The sequence below is a fragment of the Pseudopipra pipra genome, chromosome 4 (genome assembly GCF_036250125.1).
Source record: "Pseudopipra pipra isolate bDixPip1 chromosome 4, bDixPip1.hap1, whole genome shotgun sequence".
In the NCBI taxonomy this organism is placed as follows: domain Eukaryota; kingdom Metazoa; phylum Chordata; class Aves; order Passeriformes; family Pipridae; genus Pseudopipra; species Pseudopipra pipra.
Window position 1 is genome coordinate 3,401,396 of NC_087552.1, and position 23,898 is coordinate 3,425,293.

The 23,898-nt window shown below is 39.2% G+C and overlaps 1 long non-coding RNA gene across 5 annotated transcripts in view; it reads left to right on the plus strand.

The window, feature by feature from the left end:
- The first annotated feature begins 1,301 nt into the window (after positions 1-1,301).
- LOC135412648 (uncharacterized) overlaps positions 1,302-23,898 on the plus strand; it is a 31,576-nt gene continuing 8,979 nt past the window's right edge. The window contains exons 1-5 of one of the 5 annotated variants that reach the window (XR_010429827.1): positions 1,302-1,456; positions 2,578-2,621; positions 2,675-2,764; positions 22,277-22,393; positions 23,504-23,619. This is a non-coding gene — a long non-coding RNA (uncharacterized LOC135412648). Of the gene's footprint in view, positions 2,622-2,659; positions 2,765-22,276; positions 22,394-23,503; positions 23,620-23,898 lie in introns of those variants that run through there. The other 4 variants (XR_010429826.1, XR_010429825.1, XR_010429824.1 and 1 more) reach the window with 4 other exon arrangements.

Consider the following 23,898-nt stretch of genomic DNA (forward strand, 5'->3'; position numbering starts at 1 on the left):
TCCCACAGTTTGGGCTACAGATGGGTCTCATGGGATTTGCTTTCCAACAGAAGGGAGATATTCAGGCTTTCAGATTTCATTACCACTTTCTTCATTATTGTGCCTTGAGGAGCTATAAATAACACATGGCTAATTTGTGAATATGGCACATTCCAGGGGATGTGTGTATTTTAATCAGGGCACCTTCTGACATTTGGTAATTGGTTTACAAATTTGTTATATAATTTCATGAGTATTAAGTTGCTAGGAGGAAAAAAATCTAAATTTATGTGGTCTAAAATCTGCCCTCATTGGACCCCCACAGCAGCTGGTGCTCCTGCTAGGTCTAACTCAGGACAGGTTTTGAGTCAACAAGTACATAAACTGGCACCATTTCTTTATTTCTTATAGTTTTAATAAAGTAATTAGTAGCTACATTCTTCATTACATCTTTTTTTTAATTAAAGCTTTTTTATATGTGTGTGCATATATCACTAAACTGCTTTTAAGATGCAGGTAAATTTTGTCTGGTGAGAAATCTGTTTTTGTGTTGGAAGGTGCATATTTGTTATTGGGGTATTTTTTTTAGGCCTGTTTGTAGGAACAAGTGTCGTCAGTGTCCAAATTGTGAGCTTGGATGCTGCCAAAGTCAGTTCTAAGGCTGTTTTGTGTAATACTGTTCTCCTGCAGTCGGGGCATCCAGTCCCTGGAAATGGGTTGGCTTATGTCTGAAATAATAGATATATGACATGGATTAATACAGAATATTATCGCCCATTTTTTGTATTATTGCAATCAAAAGTACAGACACACTGAAAAGTCATCTCATTTAAAATCTTAATTATTGACTATTAGTTTTCTCTTTTGCACAGAACAAGACATACCTGACTGTGTTTCCAAACTTTCCTTACTTCTCTGGCTATCCTTATTACCACACAGCATTTAGTGTGTTAATTAACTGCTAACGAATGAATATTTCAGCTATAGACTACAGTGCTGTGCTTGTTCATTTATATTATTACTCATTCGATAAAGGCAATATGTGCCAAACAGCAGGATCCGGTGGGAACATCTGCTAGTGAGCAGCCACAGGCAGGAGAGCAGCTCATAGGAAGAAATCCACTCCAGTAATTTACTGAATTTTAATTTTACTTACTCATTTTAGGGGAGGCTGTGGGTCATTCAACCATTTTGTGACAGGCCATGGGGTCGGTCACTGCCAGTTTTGGTAAGGGCATGGGCAGGGGGAGGTGTCTGTCCACCATTTTGGGTAAGAGCATGGGGGGGGGAGGTCTGTCCGCCATTTTGGGTAAGGGTATGGGGTCAGTCCACCATTTTGTGACAGGCCATGCGCCGAGTCCACCATTTTGTGTCAGGCCACAAGTCGGTCACCACCATTTCGAGACAGGTCATGGGGGCAGTCCACCGTTTTGTGATAAGCCATGGGACAGTCTGCCATTTTGGGGCAGTCAGTGAGGTCAGTCCACCATTTTGTGACAGGCCATGGAGTCACTCCCCCATTTTGTGACAGCCTGTGGGGTCGGCTGCTGCCCTTCCAGTGTGGACCAAAGGCTGACTAAAGCTCAAGGGGATGGGGTGGAGCAGTGGCCATCCCATCTACACAGAGTTTGCCCAGTTCCCCTCTACTTCCCACCTCATTGTTTTGAGCCAGTCAAGCATTCCTCCAATCTCCTACAGTCGTGGTGCAGGAAGCTGCTCACAGATAGATAATTTAAACATCTGGACTGGCAGGGAACTCCACTCGTTCTGTCTCCCTGTGTCCCACTCCTTTAGGGCAGAACTGATTTAAAGCATAACTACAAAACATATTGAGGTGTCTCATAAGAGTTAGAACATCCCAGAAATGCTTCTCTGGCTTCCTTTGGCACTGAACCCATGTTTTTGCTTCCAGAGTAATCTAAAACGTTATTTACAAGTGTGTTGTACTACAGCCCCCTTAAGTCTTTGGACTTGAATCCTGGCTCGTTAGCAGCAAATAATGTGGCCTAGAAACTGAAACAAGGTTCACAAGGTCTTGGAAGCTATGTAGGAATATGCAGGCATGAGGGACTTGTACCTTCCATGTCGTGAGCTGTGGGTAACGGATAAGATCAAAGAGTTGAGGGGGAAAAGAAGATCAGCCCTGAACTGGAATTCTGAGGACTTCTATGCTTGTCTTACATTTTTCAGGTTCTTCTACACATAACCAATGCAATATTAGCATTTTTAGATGGATGATAAGTAGAAAAAAGTAGTGTAAGAGTCCACTTAAAGCCTTTGTGATTTCTTCTCCCTAATTTTACTCCATTTTTGTTGCAGCAAGGATCCCATCAGCCCAAGCCGCAGCACCGGGTATGAAGGTGAAATTTGTCTGGCCAGCCGAGTGTCCCTGCTGTCCATGCACAGCTGCAGACAGGGCACTTGCTGCCCCATATGCCGAGGAGCACAGCCACCTGTGGCATGTTTTAACATTAAAAATGCCAAGCACCTGCAACAGGTTTTGGCATCTGTCACTGCAGCGTGAATTGAGGCAGCTTGGGCTGTACGAGGCTGGCTCAGACCAGGCAAGGTACCAAAAGTTTTGCCTTTCTGTTCCAGAGCTTCACCTCTGCTGGCGTATGGAAAACCCTCTGAGGATCCAGGTGCTGTGGAGCTTGTATTTGCCTTCTGCAAAATGCTTCTGCCACTGCGCCAGGAGGAGTGATGAGGGTGCCTGAAACACTGCAGGGATAAGGACACAGGAGAACCACACTCAGAAACCAGGAGGAGAGTCCCCACGAGGAAGGTGAGTGACTGCAATACCATGCCATGTTGCCCAAGAAAAGTCACAATTACTTTCAGGGTGCTTGGTGGAGATTCTTGTATGTGGCTGGAGCCTGAGGCTTGAAAACAAATAGGAAAGGGGTATTTCTGCAGAGTCTGATGGATAACAGCTCCTGCACTCCTGCTGAGCCAAAGTCCTGGCTTCTCCTATTGAATTCTGGAGCCAGCCCCTACTCCCTTGGACTCAAGTGTGGTACAGCCTTGCCAGCAGCCCTGGTGGTGCTCTTTGTCAGGGATCTGGATGGGTTTTTCCTTATTTTTTAATTTTATTTTTTTTTTGGTGCATCACAAGACTGCTTAAACAAATTACTTTTGAGGATTATAATCTTCCTTACAAGAATTGCTTCTCTGTAGTGTATCTTAGACAACTCATTTAAGAAACCATAGTAATTTCTTACTTGTAAGAAGCAGTGTGTCCTCTCTTTGTTAGCTGTGGTATTTATCAGCTTGAGTTTCATACAGACTCCCTTCCTTCAGTCTGGGTTTTTCTTGAGAAAAAGCCAATATTGATAACAGTGTTTTAGAAATAGGTTTTCTCAGTTTGTGGGATCTTTGAGGTTGTCCAGGCAGTCACTGGTGGGTTGTACTGGGCTGGATTCAGCTATGCAATACTGTAACTTCAAATATTGTGGTTTTTTTAGTGTATATGGCCATAAAATAGAGACTTTGCCATAAAGTAGATTAAGGAAGATCTTTGATGCTTTCATTCAAAGCACAGCTCTTCCAGAAGGTGAGCATTAACAAGATGGTGGTGTCACATTTTCATGACAAGGTTCTGACTGAGCAGATCATTAGAGAGAAAAGGATCAAAGCCACTTCCACACGTTACATTTTGGGTGGACATGAGTGTGTCACTGGCAAAAAAGCTCGAGTAGTGAACTTCACAGGAGGGGAAGCTCACTCCTCCTGCCTTTCTCTCCTTTGCAATTTCCTTTCTGTGAGTCACAAACTTCTGGAATTTCAAAGCCCTGATGTTTTAATCCAACTGCAAGGGCTGATATAACTACGATAAGAGACTTAGACATCAGAAAAGTTGTTGGGTCTCCTTCATCACTAGTGGACAAAACCCAAATACCATGTTAAATGATAAAGTGTTTAGTTCTTACTGTCTCTCCAGTAAACTCCTTGGTCTGAAATTGCCTTTTTTTTAGGAAGGGCTACTTATCTAACAAAAGACTGAATAAATTCACTAAGCACAGAACAAAAATTTCTAGCCAGTGCAGTAAACTGGGAAGTTTTACTTTCTAAATTTTAGTAAATTAGATTTCTAATTAATTTAATTCAATTTATTAATTTAACTCAAATGTTTAAATTTTACTAAATTGGAAAGCTACTTTACCATGTAAACCTATAATCTTTCTCTGCCCTGTATCTACTGGTGGGACATTTGGTGCTTTCTTCCAGGGGTATGGAATACCCCTAGAGCCCAGAGGCACAGGGAGCTGTTAGATCCTGATCTCAGGGTCTGCTGCAGGCAAGAAAGGCCCTTCCACTGCTTGATAAAGTCTATTGAATGTGTTGGATTGCCATTAATCATGTTCATCTCTGAGTGGGGACCAGCTCCTCGAATATCTCCAGGAAAGCAAACAAGAGCTGCACCGAAGTTGTGTTCTTCAACAGGATTGTAAGACGTGTAGCCAAAGTGCTTCTCAAACTTTTTACAGATACTCCAGCACATTTGGAGCATTTGACAGAAAAGAATAGGCAAGGGCAACAATGATTGATCCATGTTTTTAAGAAAAAAATTGGAGCCATATTTCCACCGGGGGCTTCAGAGGGACATTGATATATTTATCGTGAAAGAGCTGACGAGCGCCAGCCTTTGCATCACTAAAATTGTAGCCTGCTGCAAGAATTTACAGCTGGAAGGGAAGATTCATGGCCCCTCTCTTTATTTATTGGAAAAATCTCTCGCAGCTGAGTAAAGACATAAATATAAAATTAAATCACAAAAACTACTCTGAAGTAGTGCTAAGGTTACTTCTTGAACCTACAGGGCCAGGACAACGTAAAACTAATGTTGAAACACAATTGAGATGAACAGTATTTACTCAGTCATTATGACAAACACCACTTTACAGCTAATATGTAAAATCACAGATTATTCGAGAGGTTTTGCTATATTCTTGTATGCAATGCTTAACAGGAGGACTCAAGGACAGCACATTAGATAAAGGTACATCCATGAATTTCTGTCCTTATGATTTATAGCTTTCATGTCACTGTAAAATTATTTTTATAGTTCATTTTACCAGTGCATGGTGCAAGAGAACTTTATATGCTTTTGAAAAATAGCTTCATAAACAACAACAGTCTTTGATATAAGTTCTTTGAGTGCATAGATATGGGTGTGAATGCCTGGATTAGGTTAATATTATTTGTCCTTTTTAGGTCACTGCAGATATTTTAAGAGGCCTCAGCTCCATGGGCTGAGGAGCGTAGGAGACAGAGCAGGTTCCTCCCTTTAGCAGCCAGGAGAAAGGGGGCAAAAGACAACCCACCCCCAAGAAAAATTAGTGTTAATGTGTTATTTTGGGTAAGGCAGTCCATAATCTCTACATAGTGAGTTTTCATCTCTAGATCTTCCAGCTCTTTATCTCAATTTTGCAGGTTGCAAAACTGATTAATTACACTAGCAACATCGCTATAATTAGTGCTGATTATTCTCCGAGCTTTTTCTTCTTTAATCATCTGTTTAATTTGAACTAAATCCCTATTTATCCAATAGTGTAGGTTTTAGCATCGGAAGACAGTGGATTTTGCTTAAGTCTTTCCACCTTGAACTCAGGTATTGTTATAAAAGCTTTGGGAATACTTCTGTGGGATTATAATGATTATAACTAGATCAGGATTTGGCATTTTTTAAATATCTGGTCATCTGTCAAATGTTTTGATGGTATAGCTAGCACTTTGTTTAAAAATCTAGGAAAAAGAGATGAAAAATAACATCCTGAAGACTCTCATAAATTCCCTGCCATAGTTACACCATTACTCCATAACAGAATCTATGTTAAGCCATGAGGGAGAATAGTTTGTTGGCCAACCCGGAGAAGTTTGAATTGTCTTTAATCAAGAGCTGTCAGGATACAAGAAAATGCGTGGAAGCAATATGTGGCTGTTTTTCAAAACATAAATGAAACAAAATCTGAAGGAATAAGGACTGTACAGCACTTGTACATGATGTGCTCTTTGTATTATCAAAGCCTGGTTTATGTTGACATATTGTACCATGACAGGCGAAAAAATAAGTAAAACTAACAGCTGGGCTGGAATGATGTAAGAGAGGGAAGCAATACTTGCTTCACCTCAAATCTTTCAGTAGGTCTGGAGCTGATAGTTCTTCTCCTTCATTAACACCTCTCTGTTAGGGCTTCTCTCTCCTTTCATGTCCCCCCAAACCACTGCAAAAATAATTACTAATGATGATGAATAGGTTTTTTCTATTTTCAGTTTCCTCTATATGAAAATCTTTCTCTTTATCATTCTCTAACTACGTGAAAAGTCAGTGTAATTCTCTGTAATTCAGGAGCTCAGGGCATTTTGCCCATTAGGATCTTTTTTTTTTTCATCATTTTGGTAGCTGCAGCACCTCTTCTCAAAGTGAAAAGAAACACAAGGGAAAAAAGTCACCTCTTGGTCCTATCCTAAACCCCTGCTTAGGTAAGAGACTTGCTGCACATCTTCTGTAATGGTTTGTCATACTTAATTGGAACAGGAAATATTGGGGCTATGCCAGGCATATTTCTGTTTGGTTAAGTTATTCCCATGAATCTACCACTAAAGATGTGCTTAATCTTTCTGCTGTTTAAAAAAGAAATAATTTTTTACATGGTGACTCATTTCCTTGTTTTAGCATTACCATATGCTGTTTATTGGTTATTTAAATTACATTAATGTAAAACGCTGAAGTTTGATTTCAGTGACATTATTGAGTGGGGAGTGGTGCATCAATTGTAATATGTGATGTTTAACTGCACTCACTGCAGATTTAGCATGTATTAACTTTTATTAGAGGTGAAATACTTGCCTAGTGAACAAGTTTATGGTGAGAAGGAAGTGCTCATTTTCCGGTCATGATCTTGTGCTTTTTTCTTTCTAATTTTCCATGACTCTAAAACTTCGTTCTTTCTTTGGTGTAAGTGCAGACTAAAAACCCAAGCAGCTTCTGCTCTGATTCTTTCCCATTGCAATCCTGTTTCTGAAGTTCAAGTTCGGTTTTCAGACTAATGATCTCTCATCAGGTCACTGCAGAGAAAACAGAAAACAGTGAGAGAGGAAAACAAACAGGAGATGGTACATATGTAGCTTTTTTTGTCCTCTCTTGCCCTTCCATGTCTAAGATGTTGGTGTATTTTAAAGGACAAGCTGCAGGAGGCACCTAAAATGACATCATATATTCTATTAGCCTTTAATGTAATTTTTTTAATATTTCTAACCTTTCCAATTGCAGTAAATCTACCTGGGTTTTGTTGTGTTTTGGTTTGGTTTTTTTTATTAAATTGTAAGTACAACCATATTAACCTCTTTGGTTCTATTTGTTCTTCCTCCAAATGCCCTTTCGTGGTAGCCTGTTCTTACTTATTCCCACAGCTGGTGGCTCATGAAACATAGGCAATGCCCTCCATAGGGAGTCTTAAAACACAGATATACTGGTTTTTAATGGGCTGTTCTTCAGTATCAGCTGTGAAGTGGAAGCACAGGAGGAAGAAAAACAGTGATATTAATCTATCAGCCTAGGAAAGGCAAAAATAAGAAAAGTATTGATTTTTTTAAACATCATTAGAATCAGCAATGCATCACTTCCTTGTGAGAAATGACCCATCCTCCTCCTTTCCAATGCTGTTGCTTTTGTAATGAGTTTTTATTAGGTAACCTATTTTCTGTAAATTATAGCTCAGACTTCTCAACAGACATCAAACCATCTTCTCAGTAAGAATACTTGTTAAGTTATTTATTTCTACTTGGAAAAAATGCACTTCCCAGTAAAGGAAGAGTTGTAAGGGAAGTCATATGTAAAATAGAATTGTGGGTAAAAAAATGTTAATTGCAATCCTTGGTTAGGTTTTCTTCCTTGTCATACAGAGTTTAACTTAAACCTATTCTTAAATTTTTCCCATTTGGGACTTAAAGCCAAAGTCCATTGGTGAGGTAGTAAAGCCATTCTATTGAGTTTAATTCTATCTCTGAAGATTTAATTGGAAAGGAATTTGTTTTTCTGTTCGTATTTTCATCAAAAAGATCTCATCAGTTCACATTAAATATAGATATATTTTAAGATAATAAACCCTTTTAGATAAATGCCTTAAGGATTTGTTTAACTGGTCGGTGTTACACGGTTAGGAGACCTTATGCCCTTTTCCTGCCTAAAATGACTTGGACATTGGTGTTTACATTTAGTATCTTTGGCTATTCTTGGTGAAAAAATATGGTCAAATATTTGACTGAACCTCCATTTTCTAGTCCTTTTTGGATAGAGCAGTGTGAACTATTCTGCTCGAAATATTAACATTAACAATGGCCAAGGAAAGGACACCTTCTGAAAGAAGGACATCAGATGGATTTATTTTCAGCCTGGAGCTTTGAAACCATTTTTACTGTTCTCCAAATGATTCTGACATTATGTGTAAAAAGAATCACAAAGCATGCCATGTTTTATCAAAGCTGCAGGATCTTTTTATTATTTTAATGCACTGTTTAATGAGACAACACTGAAATAGGATCAGTCCCATTAATTTTTAAAGCTGTATTCTATACATTGTCAGTTTTTTAAGAGAAGTGAAAAAGGTTTGTAGCTCATCTTTCACCTGTACATCAGATCCCTTCTTATGGTTAGTTCTGGTATAAATGACAAAAGGTTTGGAGTCTTTTAGGGATCTGTTTCAACTAACTATTCAATACACACAGATTACAAGGACTATTTGGAATTACATGTAAACTCATCACCTTCTCTCAATGACTTATAATTTGGTATTTCCTTATTTTAGTTGTTTTTATTATCTGTGCAAAGAGAATCATACAAATGATGAGTTCAGCTTTGATCCACATTTGCTATGGCATCACAGTCTACTTCCCTCAAGCTACTGAAAATATGTTTATTCTTTAGCAGAGTCGAGAAACCAAAACACTCTGAATAACAGGCACAGTTTTCTTTCTACCTCTGCCCTGGGCTCAGATCTTTTGCACTGTTTTAATGTTTTATGGTGGTTTAATGTTTCATGGTGTTGAAACAATTTTTTTATCTGATGGGATTCCTGTAGGATATCCCGAAGGATAATAATTAGGCTGGATTTTTCAATCCCAACACTGGAAGGCTAGAGAAGAAGATAAAAGGATGCAATTACTGAGCAAGTGTGTATGTTCTGGGCAAGGTTTCTTGATGATTCCAGTAGCATGGTAGGATTCAAGGGCTCGTAGAGGAAAACCTGAAGCATGCCACTTAACCCTTATTCCAGGTTTCTGTAGGATCTTGGCACAGCTTTAATGTTTTTGTTGAACTGAGACCATAACTGTGACATAGGGAATTGCTGCTGCTGAATTGTCCTATCAGCCAGAGGGTGTCAAAAAGGGACATTGAAAAGGCACAATGTCCTTGGAGTACATGAGCCAAGATAGCACAAATTTATTAAATGAAGGACCTATAATATTTTGTGTAACAAACACAGTTTTGTGCAATTAGAATGTCCCAGCCTCTATGTCCCCACTACTAAGAGGCTAAGAAGTAATTACAGCTGACCAAAAAATTCTCAATATGAGAGAAATTGTTGGGTTTGTATATTTGGGCCCTACTCCAGTGACCTCTCTTATCAGGTGTAAAAACAGTCATGCAATCAAATTTTGTAGTCCTGTCCCGTCCTTTTCTCTCCTCTGTCCTGTCTTCTCCTGTCCTTACTGGAGTAACTGTCACTTTAAACGATGCCTATGTGGCTTTGATCCTAAGGATCATTCATGCCTGAGAGCCAGAGAGGGAAGAGGTCAAGACTTGAATGAAGTCATGAGTAAACAACTGTGCAGGAGAACACTCTGTCATGATTTTAAAAGAAAACAGGATTGTTGGACATGAACTTTACAGAATGGACATGGAATATCAGATTAAGGGGAAGTAATCTCCAGCTACAAAGGGCAGTGCAGCCCAAAGGGTGACCCCTGCCCATGGCTGAGGGAGGGGTCAGACAAGAGCTTGGTAGCAAGTAAAGTGGGGAGAATGTGATGTCAGAAGATTAGAAAGGTCAAGATACATAACTTCAATTCGTGGCTGTTTATGCTGAAAGTACCACGACCAGGGATATTCACGGTGTGGATCTGTGGGCAGCTCTTGGGAGAAATGGAGATTTACCAGGTTGCTCTGCCTCACCAGATGGTTGGTGCTCATTCAGCTTTCCAGAATGGCTCCAAGCTCATGTCTAAGGGCTGGAATACTATCCACTGCAATCTGATAGGAGAGGAATAGCCAAAAACTCATCCCTCTTACATCTTTGTGGTCAGTATCCATTGATCCCTCTAACAAACAAGGCAGGATAGGGCCTTGTCCACACAGGCTCTACTGCCAGCTCTGCCACTGGGAATTTTCCTGCAATATGTCATAGTTCTTCACTTCAAAGTAAACATAATGCAATGCATCTGCTGTGCTGCTCTGTAGTTTTGGCTTGCACCACATATTTTTATATCCCATCCTACCATGGTAGAAAAGGTATGGATGTGCAAAGAAAACGACATATGCGCTTCTAAATAGGAGTTGTTAAAATTAGAAACTATAAATAATCATAGCTGCTTCTACTTCACAGACATTTGTAACAACTGTTTTCAGTGTGTTCCTTATTACATTTAGAAATTTTCTGGGTTTGTGTCTTTCTTTTCCCCCCTCCCTATTTTGTATGCCACAAAGCAACAAACACTCCCTCTCTCGCTTGCCATTTATCTTTTTCTCTTTCTTTTTCTTATGGGATAGAAGAGAAAATGGAGAAAAGAAATATGAAAAGCATAACATCCTTTGAACATCATGCATTCCATTAAACCCACTAGAACAAAACCAGGGGGAAAAATGTGAAAATTTGTCAGTTCTGAGCTATCACACAGTCTTCCTTTTTGAATTAAAAGACATACATAGACCTACTATCTCTTCTTTTAGCAAAGCTGAATCTTAACAGAATGTGTTTGGAACCATTAAGTTTCAGAGAAATCTACAGATTTCAAAGCCCTCATCTTTCAGGGTTTTGTGCCTGAACCCATTACACAGTTTGCTCTTATTTCTGCAAGAGCACTACAGAAATTTTAAAATATAAGCTCAGTGATTTGGATCCTGATCTTTTTTATTCAAACAGCATCAATTGCTTCAAGTCTCTGAACCTGACAGAACAAGGGAGTCATTTATTTCTAACCTTAGATAGGGAAGAGCTGTTTTTTAACATTTCTATTTTCTTGTCCACGAGGCATGTAAAATCAACACATCTGTAGGAATGCAAATAGCTTATATGTGAGGACAAGCTGAAATTTAGCTTTCTCGAGCAGATTATATTTATTCATCAGCATTCACATATTGTCTTATCAACACATGTAGGCACTTCTATTTTTGAAAAGCTTCCTTTATCATTTGTTCAATGTTTGAGGCTGAACTGTTTTTCTCAAAAAATTGTTTCTTAGATTGACAGATCCTTGTGATAACAAAAAAAAAATCAACAAAAAACCCTCACCCACCTTTCTGTGCCTGCTGTGCAAGGAGCCACCTGTCTGAAAACAGGCCTAGAACCAGAAGAGGGGTAGATTTCAAATATTCAGTAGGATATATTATGGATCTTTAGATATTGAAGTTGCATATAGAGTATATTAGAAATTAACAGTCAAAGTTTTCTGTTTAGGAAAAATTATATAGTTATTCAACATATACGTTTGGTTCCCTGTTGGTTTTATAATTAGCTGGTTTGTTCCTGGGAATAATTCCTCTCCTTTTTTTTAGAAGTTCGTATATCTTCTTTAATCAGCCAAAGCACACATTTGTCTTACAGACAAATGCATTATATGCTACATATTTCATCACTGAGTGGCTGCCAGAAATGGATTTCCATATCTAGTATTCATGAATCAGCAGAACACCACTATAAATCTTCACTCCCTATAAAGCTGTTTTTAATAGAGGTGTATCCTCATTCTGATATTCTATAATCAGCTTTGTCAGAGACACTGTGGGCTCTTTTTCTTTAAAATATTAGCTTGCTAAAAATTTAAACCACTATTCATAAGCAAGAGAGAGAGAATCCACATATTCTATCTAAAATCATTAAAAGATTGATGAGCATTCATACCAGCAAAATTCTGGCAGAAGAATAATTTCTTTGCAGCAACCTGTGTAATTAAGGAGAGAATGAATATTGGTAAAAACATTACTCCTTACCCTCCTTTTCCACTCACCAGAGATGGATCACATCTTGCAAAACTGTGTTTCCCTCTCCTGTAATGGCACAGACAGGTGGGTCAGTTGTAAGAAATCAGAAACCACAGGGCTCAAATAGTCAAGCTGAGTACTTGGACATAGGATCCCTTTCTCACTAGTCTTCAATCTGGATTAAATAATTTTATTTCTTTCAAGCATTCCTGATAGCTCACCTTGTCTAGGCCTCTGTTTATTCTATGCCTCTCACCACCTCAGATTTAACACTGAAAAGTACTGAATGCTGGGCCTGTGGGTTTAATGTGTAGTAGACTGGAAAGGAGCTAAGAAAGCATCCAAATGTAGGACCCAGGGGAGTTATAGTGAGATAACAAAGGCCTGTGCATGGTTAGATGGAGTAATCCCAGCCAGTTAAACACCTCTGAGGGACAGCACTGGTCATCTAGAGGGAGGTGGAGAGAACAAGAGAGGCATCACATAAACCAAGTAACAGCTCCTTGGTGGGAGGAACAACATGGATCTTTTTTGTCCCAGATCTTGTCATCACTCGTAGAGAGAAAAGGTGACAAGCCCCTGTCAGACTGAGGAGGAATGTTCTACCTAAGCTCAGTTCTACCCATGAGGTGGGCGTTATTCATAGCCAGCTGAGAAAAGAGTACACTAGAAATCTGGCTAAGTTATTGTGACTGAAGAAGCACAAACTGACCTTAAAACTCTTAATATATGCTTTTTTTATGCAAGAGAAGCTGTTCTTGTAAGAGCACGATATAAACTACAGGCATAATGTTTCTGTAATTCATTTGTTGCACATACAAGCAATGGCCATTCCCTTCAGCCAAACAGCTAAACCAGTTTAAGTCGTTGTTAAAACAAGACTTATTGTTGTTTTCAGCAAGAGATTATGGTATCTGCACAAAAGTAGACATGCCTTTAGGTTTCTTCTTTAAGTACAGTTACTGGCATATGGAATAATAAAAGCAACATTCGATGGCTTAGGGCAAGACCAGCATCCAAAATAGACTTTAAATGACAAACAAATTGGAGCAGGCACTTATGTCCACATGAGCCAAATGGTACTTACCTTTGACAGTAAATGCACAAAATTACATCTGGCTGAGAAAATCCCTCTGGGCTGGAAGGAATTGGCAGGTGGAATAGTACTCACAGGAGTACCATGGTTGGGTCTTACTTGTCCTTTGACATCTGCTTGTGCCTACTGCAGGAGGGAATATTGGGATCTCTGATCAGGTGCTGCCAGTTGTGTATTTTTAGGTTATATCCAAGGAATTACATCACCTTCTGCCATTCTTCTCTTTGAGTCACTTCAGTGGCTATTCTGGAATAACTGGAATGACAATTCTGGGTTAAATCAAGTAGAAATGCTTTAAGTGTCTGCATTTGCCATGCTCGTTTTACCTCAGCATCCCCAACTTTCTATGGCTCTTTTCCAAGCATGTCCCACACTTACCTAGCTCTGTTTAGTCTGGGAAAGGTATAAGAAAAATAGCTGGAGGTCATATGGCTGTTATCCATGCATAACTAATCCTTTATCAGAACAGATGTGAGCTGCAAAGAAAGTCAATGTCTGAATTTCCAAAAGGTTTGATGGAAATCTGTCTGGAAACTGCCAGAGCTGAGTGAAATATTTTCAGTGCACCTTTGCTTACTTCACTGAGAACTGGTGAAAGCACCATGTCCATATATAATATATATATATTTCAGTGACATATGTCTATTCAGTAATGAATTTGTTATATGCTGCAAAAAGAAGAACACTGTACTGATGGGAATCAAACCAATGGAGCCTTCCAGTCTTTTCAGCTACTAGAGAAAAGGATAAACATGATTTTCATAGGTGGGATGGATAGTGATGACACTTAATTTGCTGTAGTAAGCCTGAAGAGAAGTCTGAAGAGTTTAAACCTTCTAACTAATACAAATTCTAGAATTTCTTTGGAGCTTCGTTAAAGGCTTCCACTAATTGTCGATGTTGGGTGTGGTGGTGACTACATACTGTGGTGATAGGTTCTCCAGAAGTGCTGAGAGATAGATAAAGTTGGGATAAACTGATGTATTTCATATTAGGAGCAGCTGGATGAGCCCTGAACACCATACCCAAGTGATTAATTTCTGAATGGTGGTGAAAAGAGAGGGGGGTGCTCAAATAAATCAGTGGTGATTTTAATAAACTGGGAGCTTCTAGGTACTAAATCTGTCTGCATCTGATCTGAATTGCAATTACCTGTCAAAAATTCATCCATCATTTGCAAGTTCCGGACAAACTTTCTGGCAGCAGATGTTTCAGGAAAGCTATTTCATGTGGGAAATATATTGTTGGGTGTACAGCATTCCCAAGAACAAAGAGCAAAGTAGAAAACATTGCACGAGTAACAGCAATAACTTCTCTGTCATACCTAAGCCTGGTTTATTGGGGAATATAATTTGTAAATGTGAATTTCCAGCATAAATCAGTCAATGAAATCCTACTCGTAATTCAGCCGATCTCCAATAGATGTAGTAATTCAATATTTGTGTACTTGTGAAAGCAATGGTATTTCTAATAACTTTAAATTCAGCATTATTAAACCCCGTCTCTCAGGCTAGAACACTGGTGACTGCTTTGCCAAAATAAATAAATGGTGTGCCTCCAGCAGCCAGGCTGTGGGAAGAGCAGCTCTCATGATGACTGAGATAATAAATATGAAATAATGAAAAAACCCCACACCAAACAACCAAAAATCCAAAACTCAGAAGAAATTGGGGAGAAAAAAATATTTGCCTGCCACTTAATATGGGTTCATTGACTTCCTGTCATAAGAGAAAGGACTGTATGAAGGATTTAGATTCAGAATACCTAAACTCCAGTTTTTCCTTGACACCTGTTCCCCCATTTGATACATGGCTGGTCCCTCCTGTGGCAAGAAGGCAACGTAATGAACATTTCTTTGCAGCCATCAGTGAAATTGTCATATAACACCTCTATTTCTCATCTGAACATGTACCTGGAAAATGACCTCTGAAGACAGGCTGGACATATGATTAGAAGATTGCTATCCCAGCCAAATACGGCCCCAAAAGCTCTTCTACTGCCACCTCTATCAAAACCCTCCCTTCTGTTTGCCAATTATAATGGCAGAATCTATCACTCTTTTCAATTTTCACTGGATCAGGAATTTACTTTGCACATTTTCTTCCCCTCTGTAGTACTTTCAAATCACGTTTCATTAAAAGCTGTTTCTGGCATAATTGGGAGCAATTCCCTCATAAAATGACTGCTGACAGATGGATCCATTTGTATCTTATACATGATGTGCTCGGCTTCTTATCTTGTCACCTGTGCCTGGTGTTTGAGGATCCATCTTTTGTATTAGTGGCTTGGGAAGCCTTAGTTTGGTACAGTGCACCAGGTGTGTTCATTTGAGCTTTGCTCTCACACCCCTGGAAAACTGAGGGAGAAAGCATCTGGGTTTGTCTTTTACTTTTGCAATATGTCATTTTTCAGAACTTCCCAATGTGTGTGGCCTTGTGGCCTCTTCCAAACCACACTGAAAGTAGTGCAAGGACTCCTGCTGGCCAACATGGGGTAACATTGTCTGCAGAAAGATGCAATTCAGAAAATATTTACATATGACATGCCCGCTATTTCCCTGTTATTTATTTCCTTCTCTTATTTAGCTTGGGAGGGCTGTGGGTACTTTGTGCAAATCACTTCTCAGGCCTGTGACAAGAGATTGTGTCCAATCCAAGGGGTTTTACTGCCTTAGCACTGGCTCCTGTGTCCGTTCCTGTGTTCCCATCTGTCCATTCCCCTGTGCCAAAGACACAGAGGAGAACCAAAGGACAGGGAATAAATGCTCAGCTGCATCTCACAGGTACTCCAGGGGTGCCTGAAACCAGCACTGTGCACTAACCAGAGAAGAAAGTCCATCTCTGGATGAGAGGTAATAAGTAGGGAGTGAATTATAATGAATCTTGAAAGTGAGGATAAATAACTTTTATCTAACAGAGAGGAGAAGCTGGAGCTGGCAATGGGAAAAATAGAGAGGTGAATGGCATGGAAAATGATCCTGGCAGGAAGCTTCATAGTGAGCAGAGGGAAAGATCATTTATATCAAGGCCTGGGCACAGCAGGAACTGGAAGGGGAGGGAGGGTGTGAACCCGAACCAGATCCTCTCCTCTCTTTACATTTGTGAAAGACTGCATTTTAGGAATATCAAAAGGAAAATTAACTTTCAGCCTTAGAAGTAGCAGGAGGAGCAAGTGCTTCAGGCTGGAGATGGTCTGGGATGAACATAATCTTGTGCTAAGGGTAAGGGTGCAATCCTGTCCTATTTAGCTGTCAGCTGGACCAGTGTTTCTCCAGGATGTTTTATGAAGCCTTGAGAGACAACAGTGGATTCAGTACTTTGGAAATTGCTTACCCTGGAGAGGGAAAGGTGCCAGCACCAGTCAAACAGTGTCCAGCTTCTTCATTAGAAGCAAATTGTTTGAAGCTGGAATCTTTCCTGACTGGTGTTTTTCCCTTAATTTTCCTGTGGAAAGATTACTGAAAAAGCTGTTCCAGGCACTGTGATCATGCATTCCTACAGCCTTAAAAGTTAAACTTATTCCAAGTGCAACCCCCATATGTTTGAGGCCTATATGCATAATGTATTTTAACATTGCTGAGGCATCTGTGACCTCAGCTCAGAAATACCACGAGAGGGAATGGCAGAAGCCAGACAGATGAAGGACAGGGGGTGTAGAGCTTAAAACAGCCTCATTAAAATGTATTTTTCTAAGTCTGAAAAAATAATGAGAACCACCCCTTGATCCCTTTCCCTGAAAGCAGTGATCAGATGTTTGAGAGGCCAGTTCCATTCTTATTAATAATTTTTTATTAGGAAGGATAGAAAATATCTAATGTGATAACTACGAAGGTATGTGGGTCCTTTTTATTATGAACATTTATTTGTGTGATAAAATTACCCTCAGGCAGCAAAGTCCTCTACTATTGCACATATACACCTGGTCCTTTTAGCTATTGCTTATCTCTTCTGTAATGAAATACCTGCTTTAGGTGCATCAAATAAACAAATCAGAATAGCACAGACCCAACACTATGTGGCCACATTTCTGTCATTTTTCTGTGTAAACTGGGAGCTTTCTTTCATTAAGGAGAATGAACACGCTACTTGAATCATTCCAAGGAATCACAGCCCTACCACCTTCTTAAACTATCTATTGATATCTACAGCACTTTAATCCATCTCTTCTTCCCACCCCACACAGTGAAAGGGCAGAAGTCTCAGTTTGCATTATTTTAGCCTTCTAGTCTTCTTAAAGATAAATAATGTTCCCTGCAGGTTTACGTTAGGGATTGAATATCTTGGTGCTGAATAACTCTGGAAATAAATCAAATGAAAGGGGGGCACAGCCTTTAGCTCTGTTTCTGGGGCTTCTTTTCAGACTATGATTTTTATGTAGCACTTTTGTTTCATCTGTTTGAGGACAAAATGTAAAACGTTTTCAGAAAACATCTTCCCTTTCCTTTTTCTTAATATAGACATGAACTTTTTTTTTCAACTATCTCAGAGTTTTGAGGCTGACAGATGATGTTGCACATGAACTTGGCTGCTTTGTGGCACAACCTGGCTTGCTACTAAGAAACTGTCTCTGATCTACAGCTTTTCAAATATTTCACTCCCAGTTGTTTTTGACATGTCTTTTTATTTTTTTTTTCCCCTGGCTTTCTTTGGGTTTAGATGTTTTGTTGGAATTATCACTGTCTGGCTTCACATTATGACTTAGTAGACTTTTAATTTTAACACCTGAGCACAAAAAATGAAAATTAAGAAACTGTTCCACTAGACTTAAAGCTTTATGGCTCTTGAAATAGTCAGGGACACCTCAGCTGTAGAAATCAGATGCTGATAAGTATGAATCCTATAGAAGATTTCAAAACTAATTGTGTTTCTTCAGAGTCAGGGCCGTGTAATGTTTGGCTGCCTGTTAGATTGAGCTTAGGCTGCTTTTATGGCTATACAGAAAGGAGTGCAGCAGCTAAAACAAAAGAGTAAAAAAAGTAAAAGAAATAAGAAATACTTTGTGTGATTTAGCAGCCTACTTGGAAACAGAAAACAGAATACTGTTTAGTTTTATGGCAGAGGAAGAGAGTTGGTTTCTTGGTCTTTGAAATTATATATAGCTCTGATTTAGTATTCAAGGGAATAACTAGCCCTGACTGTAGAAAAGAATATTTGTGTGATATCTTTTCCTGGCTTTTTAAAATTGAAACCAAGTCGCTTCTACTGGAAGGTATTTCCTTATCTTGTCTGTAGCCCGTCCTTTTGCTTTCACTATTTGAAGTCCACAGGCAAACCCCAGCAGTGCTGGATCTGTCCCTGCTGGGAGGGACTGACACAAGCAGAAGGGGAGAAGGCACCAGTCCCTGTTTGCAGCACTCAGGGCACATGTCTGAGGCTTGTTTGGCCGAGATGTGAATTCCTTCTCTTCATCAGGCAGAGCTACAGCCGTGGACTGTGGCCCAACACAGATTAAAGCAGGTTCAGCCGCTCCTCCTCCAAACAAACCCTCCATCCCGAGGAACTGGGAGCAATGAGGAACAGCAGGGGCTGGCACAGCCCTCAGCAGACGTTCCTGATGGCACAAGGGGTGTCTGGGTACAGTTCTAAATGCACTGCTGCCCAGCAGAGCATGGAAACAACCTGCTGCTGCTCCTCTTTGGTGTCACAGTGTTTTCCTGGGAGCGGCATGGGTTTGGTTTTCCTGTCTGCACAGAAAAATGACTGTTCTGTAAGCTCAGAGTGAGATATTCCCTTCTCCTCATACTTATCCCTTCAGATTTTACAATGACAGCAAGCTAAGAGGGAACAGAAGGACTGAATAATGCAGAAATCAGTTTGGCACATCTGGAAAAAATGCCTCTGTGTTTCTTTCTGTAAATGTTGCGAACAGGTGGGAAGTGCAGCTGTCTGAAAAACTTCATCTTATTCCCAGGAAGAATTTTGATTATTTTTTTAATCATCCCCAAAGTGAGATTCTTCAGTTTTGAGGTGATTCTGATTTGCGAAAAATGCTGTTTAAAAGACAGAGAGTGACAGACACTATGAAAAAAGAGTAAAAAAAATCTGTGCAAACACAACTTTTTAAAAAAAACACAGAATTAAGATGGAAGAATCTTACCATACCCTGACAGAGAGAGCCTTCTAGCAATCATTTCCAAGATCTCCATAGGCTGATATGCCACAGGAACTAAAAGTCTTGACATCTAGTGAGACTTTCACCCTTTATTTCAAGGTCACAGTAACTTCAATGCACATGATTTTAATGGGATCAAGAGGGGATTGTCACCTGTCACCCCATGGGTGGTGGCCTGTCTTGGGGCTGGTGCTTCGTGAGGATCTCTGTTCTGTCCTCTTAACCACAACCTGTGGATTAATATTGAAATAACCCTTAAAATTCCTACAGCATTGCACCCATGTGGAGATAGGTGACTTTAAATGCACCTTTAAGCAATTGTGGAAAATTCTATGCTAAGAACTTATTCATACGAAATTGTTATTCATATGAAATTGTTATTCATATGGAATTGTGATAAAGCTGAGAACATGAACCAGAATTTGAAAACCGTGGCTTTTGGCTGCCTTTCAAGAAAGGCATTTTATTTTCACCCTGCATTTGGTAATCCAAAATGAAAATCTAATTGAGATGGAAGGGTAACTGCTATGTGCCATGTTGCATTGATCGTGGAAGTTACTTTACATAGTTCTGGGAATGCACAAGTTGCCACAACCTTTTTGTGCTTTCATTTATAAAAATCTTGCACAATAAGGTGGCTGTGGGCAGATATTAATACTAATGCATGAGGCAACTGCTTACCTTGTATGTGTAGGGCTGTTTTGTGTAGATGGTTTCTTCACGTGGGTTTATCACTTCTCCTCCAGTTCTGCCTTCATTCCCTCTCCTTTTACTGCCTGACTTCATCAAGTCTTTACTCTTCTGCTTGTCCAAAAAGTACCTTGCAAACCTACAGGGATAAATAAATAGCATTAGTGATAAATGCTTAATCAGTTACCTTGTAGTTCTTGGCCTCAGCATTGACTCTGTTGGCTTGTGCAAAACCAGCTCTGTGGGTGTGGTGAAGCCTCCAGTGTGGTGTCCCACAGGATGGGTGTAGAGCAGCAGCACACGGGGGTATTTTTGTTGAGCTACAGATGCATTTTTATATAAAAATGTGTAAAAAAGCAAAGATTCCTTAGTAATCAGTTAAAGCAGTTGGCATTTTTCACGGATGTACAGAAAAGAAGTCTCCTTATTTTAGAGTTCATTTAGTGAAGCTTATGGCCAATCTTATTCTTTTCATAATGAAGCCTTGCTGTAATCCCACCTCTGCTCTCCTAAATTCCTCAGTTCAAACGTGGAGATAGCAGTTAAAATTAAATCCTACTTCATGGAAACCACCAGTTCTCTTATTCCTGTGAATTTTCATCCTTGAGCTTCTCGGGCTAATGATAAATAGCTGATTCCTTCCCTTCCTTGTGCTTTTTCTCCAAACAACAACAAAAAATTGCTCCGTTAAATTCCAGTTCAAATTAATGGAAGTCTGGGGGAGAAGGAACAGACAAACAAACCAGGAAGTGTTTTATATTTGGGTTTTTCGTTTCATCTCGTGGCAGATGGGTTTGGTGTTTTTTACAGCCACCTTTTGAAATCAGTATGTTATTTTGTCATTTCTTTGCAGGAGAGTAACAGCTCTGAATCTTTATCATATTGATCGTTTCACAGCCCTTCGTCTGGGGCCCAAGATAATACAGAGCATTGTTATTGCATTATTATTTTTCATTTGTATCCTATTGATTTGCTGCCAGTAACTTACAGGTCAATTTGCAAAAAGATGGGCTATGATTTATTTTTTTTCTGAAGGATTATGCCACGATGGGAATGCTTTTATAAGGCTGTCAGGTCTTTAGGTTTGTTTTTTCTTCTCTCGGGAGTGCAGCACATTTCTGGGCTGGTGGCACGGTTCCACCTGGATTTACACCCGGAGTATCCATGACTCTCACATAATTCATATGGATAAGTGGCTGTACACAAGCCTACCCTTAAATTGGAATTTTACTCCCGGGAAATGGTTCTTTTCTCACTCAGAAATAACACACAAAGTCAATATAGTTACACTGATGTAAAAGAGAGGGGAGAGGAGACTTTATCTGTCTGAACACAACAAGCTCCCAAGGTTTAACACCCCCAAATGGCAGGTGCTAAAAACAGACATAAAAAATTATTTTTGGTACCATCTTTTTTGTTTGCCATAGTAACAACAGTTTACTACCAAGTAGTAGTAGTCCAGTTACTAACAACTTGGTGCTCAGAAGGCCCACTTTTGAAACAAAATAAGGGCTCTTAACCAAATGTTTTCCTTATTTATATTTGACTTACCATCATTAGAATGTAGCTACTAGGAAAGCATGGATTATAACAGTATGTAAAATTGCACAAGTACTTTTAATTCCTTCTGTATAAAACTCCTGCTACATAATTTACAGAGGGTGAGTTTTTTAATTACTCAGTGCAAAATGTGTTAAATGCAGTAGCTGATGTATACATCCACCGTGATTTGTACTATTATTTTTCCCTGGAACCCATCCAGGTAAATCAAACCCACAGTGAGGGACTTCCAGTTCATGTTCTGCTTACAGTGTATTGAATTTTCCTGGCATCCTTTCAGCAGGAGCAATTTGACAAGAGACTTTTTTTTGGTAGCACTGAATACCTTTTTCTGCCAGTGAATATTTTCCCGTTTGGAATTGGTGTGATGTTTTATACTGGACTGTGGTACAGAACTGGGTGCTGATGTTAAACCATCCTCTTACCAGCTCAGGTCACTGGAATAACCTTCTCAGTGTGGCAAATTTTATTCTAAATTGTAGATCATTGACGGAGCTCAAAGCAAGACACAGCCCAATTAAATTTCTCATTCATATCGTGTCCCATGACAAGAAAATTATCAAGTAGCTGAATTGATGCCCTTATGTTGTAGGAATATTTCAAAGAATGTTTTAGTTTGTTTTCTTTTCTTACTTGCCCAGGTTTTGCTTCACATTTTGACACCATTAGGTGTTAGTTATATTAAACTGTACTAGACGGGAGTGAGGTCAAATGAGATTTCCTGCTTAAAATGGAGGAGTTAAGTCACAAAATGTGCTGTGAGTGGCTGTTAAATGCAGCACAACGTTTCATATATATATATTCATATATATATTCATATATATATATGCATGTGCAGCTAAATATTTTAGTATGCATTTATGTTAATATTTGAGAAACAAAAATGACCATGTTCCAAGACTGCTGGAAGTTTTCTTAAACACTGTTGGATGATATAGTGCTATTTATAGACAGAGGAAAAAAAGTAATTTTTTTTGTTGGTAATATTCATGAATGCTTTAGTGAAGCTGAGATTTTTTTTTTTAATCGAAAAGGAATTTCCTTAAAAAAACCAAATCCTTTAATTTATTACTAAGGAATCTCTGAGTTTTTTACACATTTTTATATGAAAATGTCTCTGAATATTATATTCAGAAGAACTAAGTTGTAGTTTCAAAGTTTGCCCTCCTTTACAAGAATGAAAGATGTTTCAAATTGGTCAAAATCTGTTTCAGCAGGTCTCTGTCAGCTCTGTGTCTGTTAACACAAGTCAGCTTCTGTTAACAAACACAAGGAGTTTAATGTTTAAAGTTAATGCTTTAAAGTTAAGCATTGTTTTATAAATCAAAGCAACTGTTTTCCACCAAACCTGACTCCTGCTTTATTTCAGAGTCCTGCAAAAGTATCTGCCTTGTATCTGCCAGTAAATTGTGAAAACAATTTGTGCTTTCCTCAGTTCAGTTGTACTTCCCAAGAAAGGAAGATTTAGCAAGAGTTTCTGAGTTACCCAGACACTTAGAAAAGACCCCAGGCACTTTTTACAATGATGAATGAGGATATTTATTCCTCAACTCAGATTTAGTGATTGACTCAGACATTCTGACTGCTGCAATGACACTGAAGTTGGGATATCTGAAATGAATCAGTGAGCAGAACACTGAATTGAACTTATTGCTGATTTACTACCTGATATCTGCACAGAACCCAACATTTCTGATTTCCTCTTTTAAATCTGGCAGCTCAACCATATTTATAGTAAGCCTTGCTTCACTCTTTGATTGTGAACAAGTAAAAAGCAATGAAATATTAGTTACAAAAATGTCTATCTCTAAAAATTCTCCACAGGTGATAAATAATTAACTGGATTATTTACTTTTTTTTTTCCCCAGCAATAATATACAGTGCCTGAGTTAAGAGGTGGCTGTTATCACAGATATCAAGCTCTTCTGGAAGTTCTCTGTTTCCTGCACTGTTTCTGGTTTGGTGCAGCCCTGGACAATGTCAGGTGGGTCAGCTCCTGTCAGGGTAGGTGCCTCCTCCCCCAGCCAGCAGGTCACTGAAGGGTTACTGATGCACCATCTGTTGACTTGGCTACTGGAATGGGAATAATTTGTGGCAGGATCCCAAATGATGAATTAACACTCAAATTTGTTTTGGGGATAAACATATTTATAAAGCTGCAATGCAATTACTTAATGCTATTACCAGATAATAAGGGAACTCTTCTGGAATTTTGTTGTCTGTAAAGACATCCATACTCCTTGCTAACTTAGGAAAGTACATT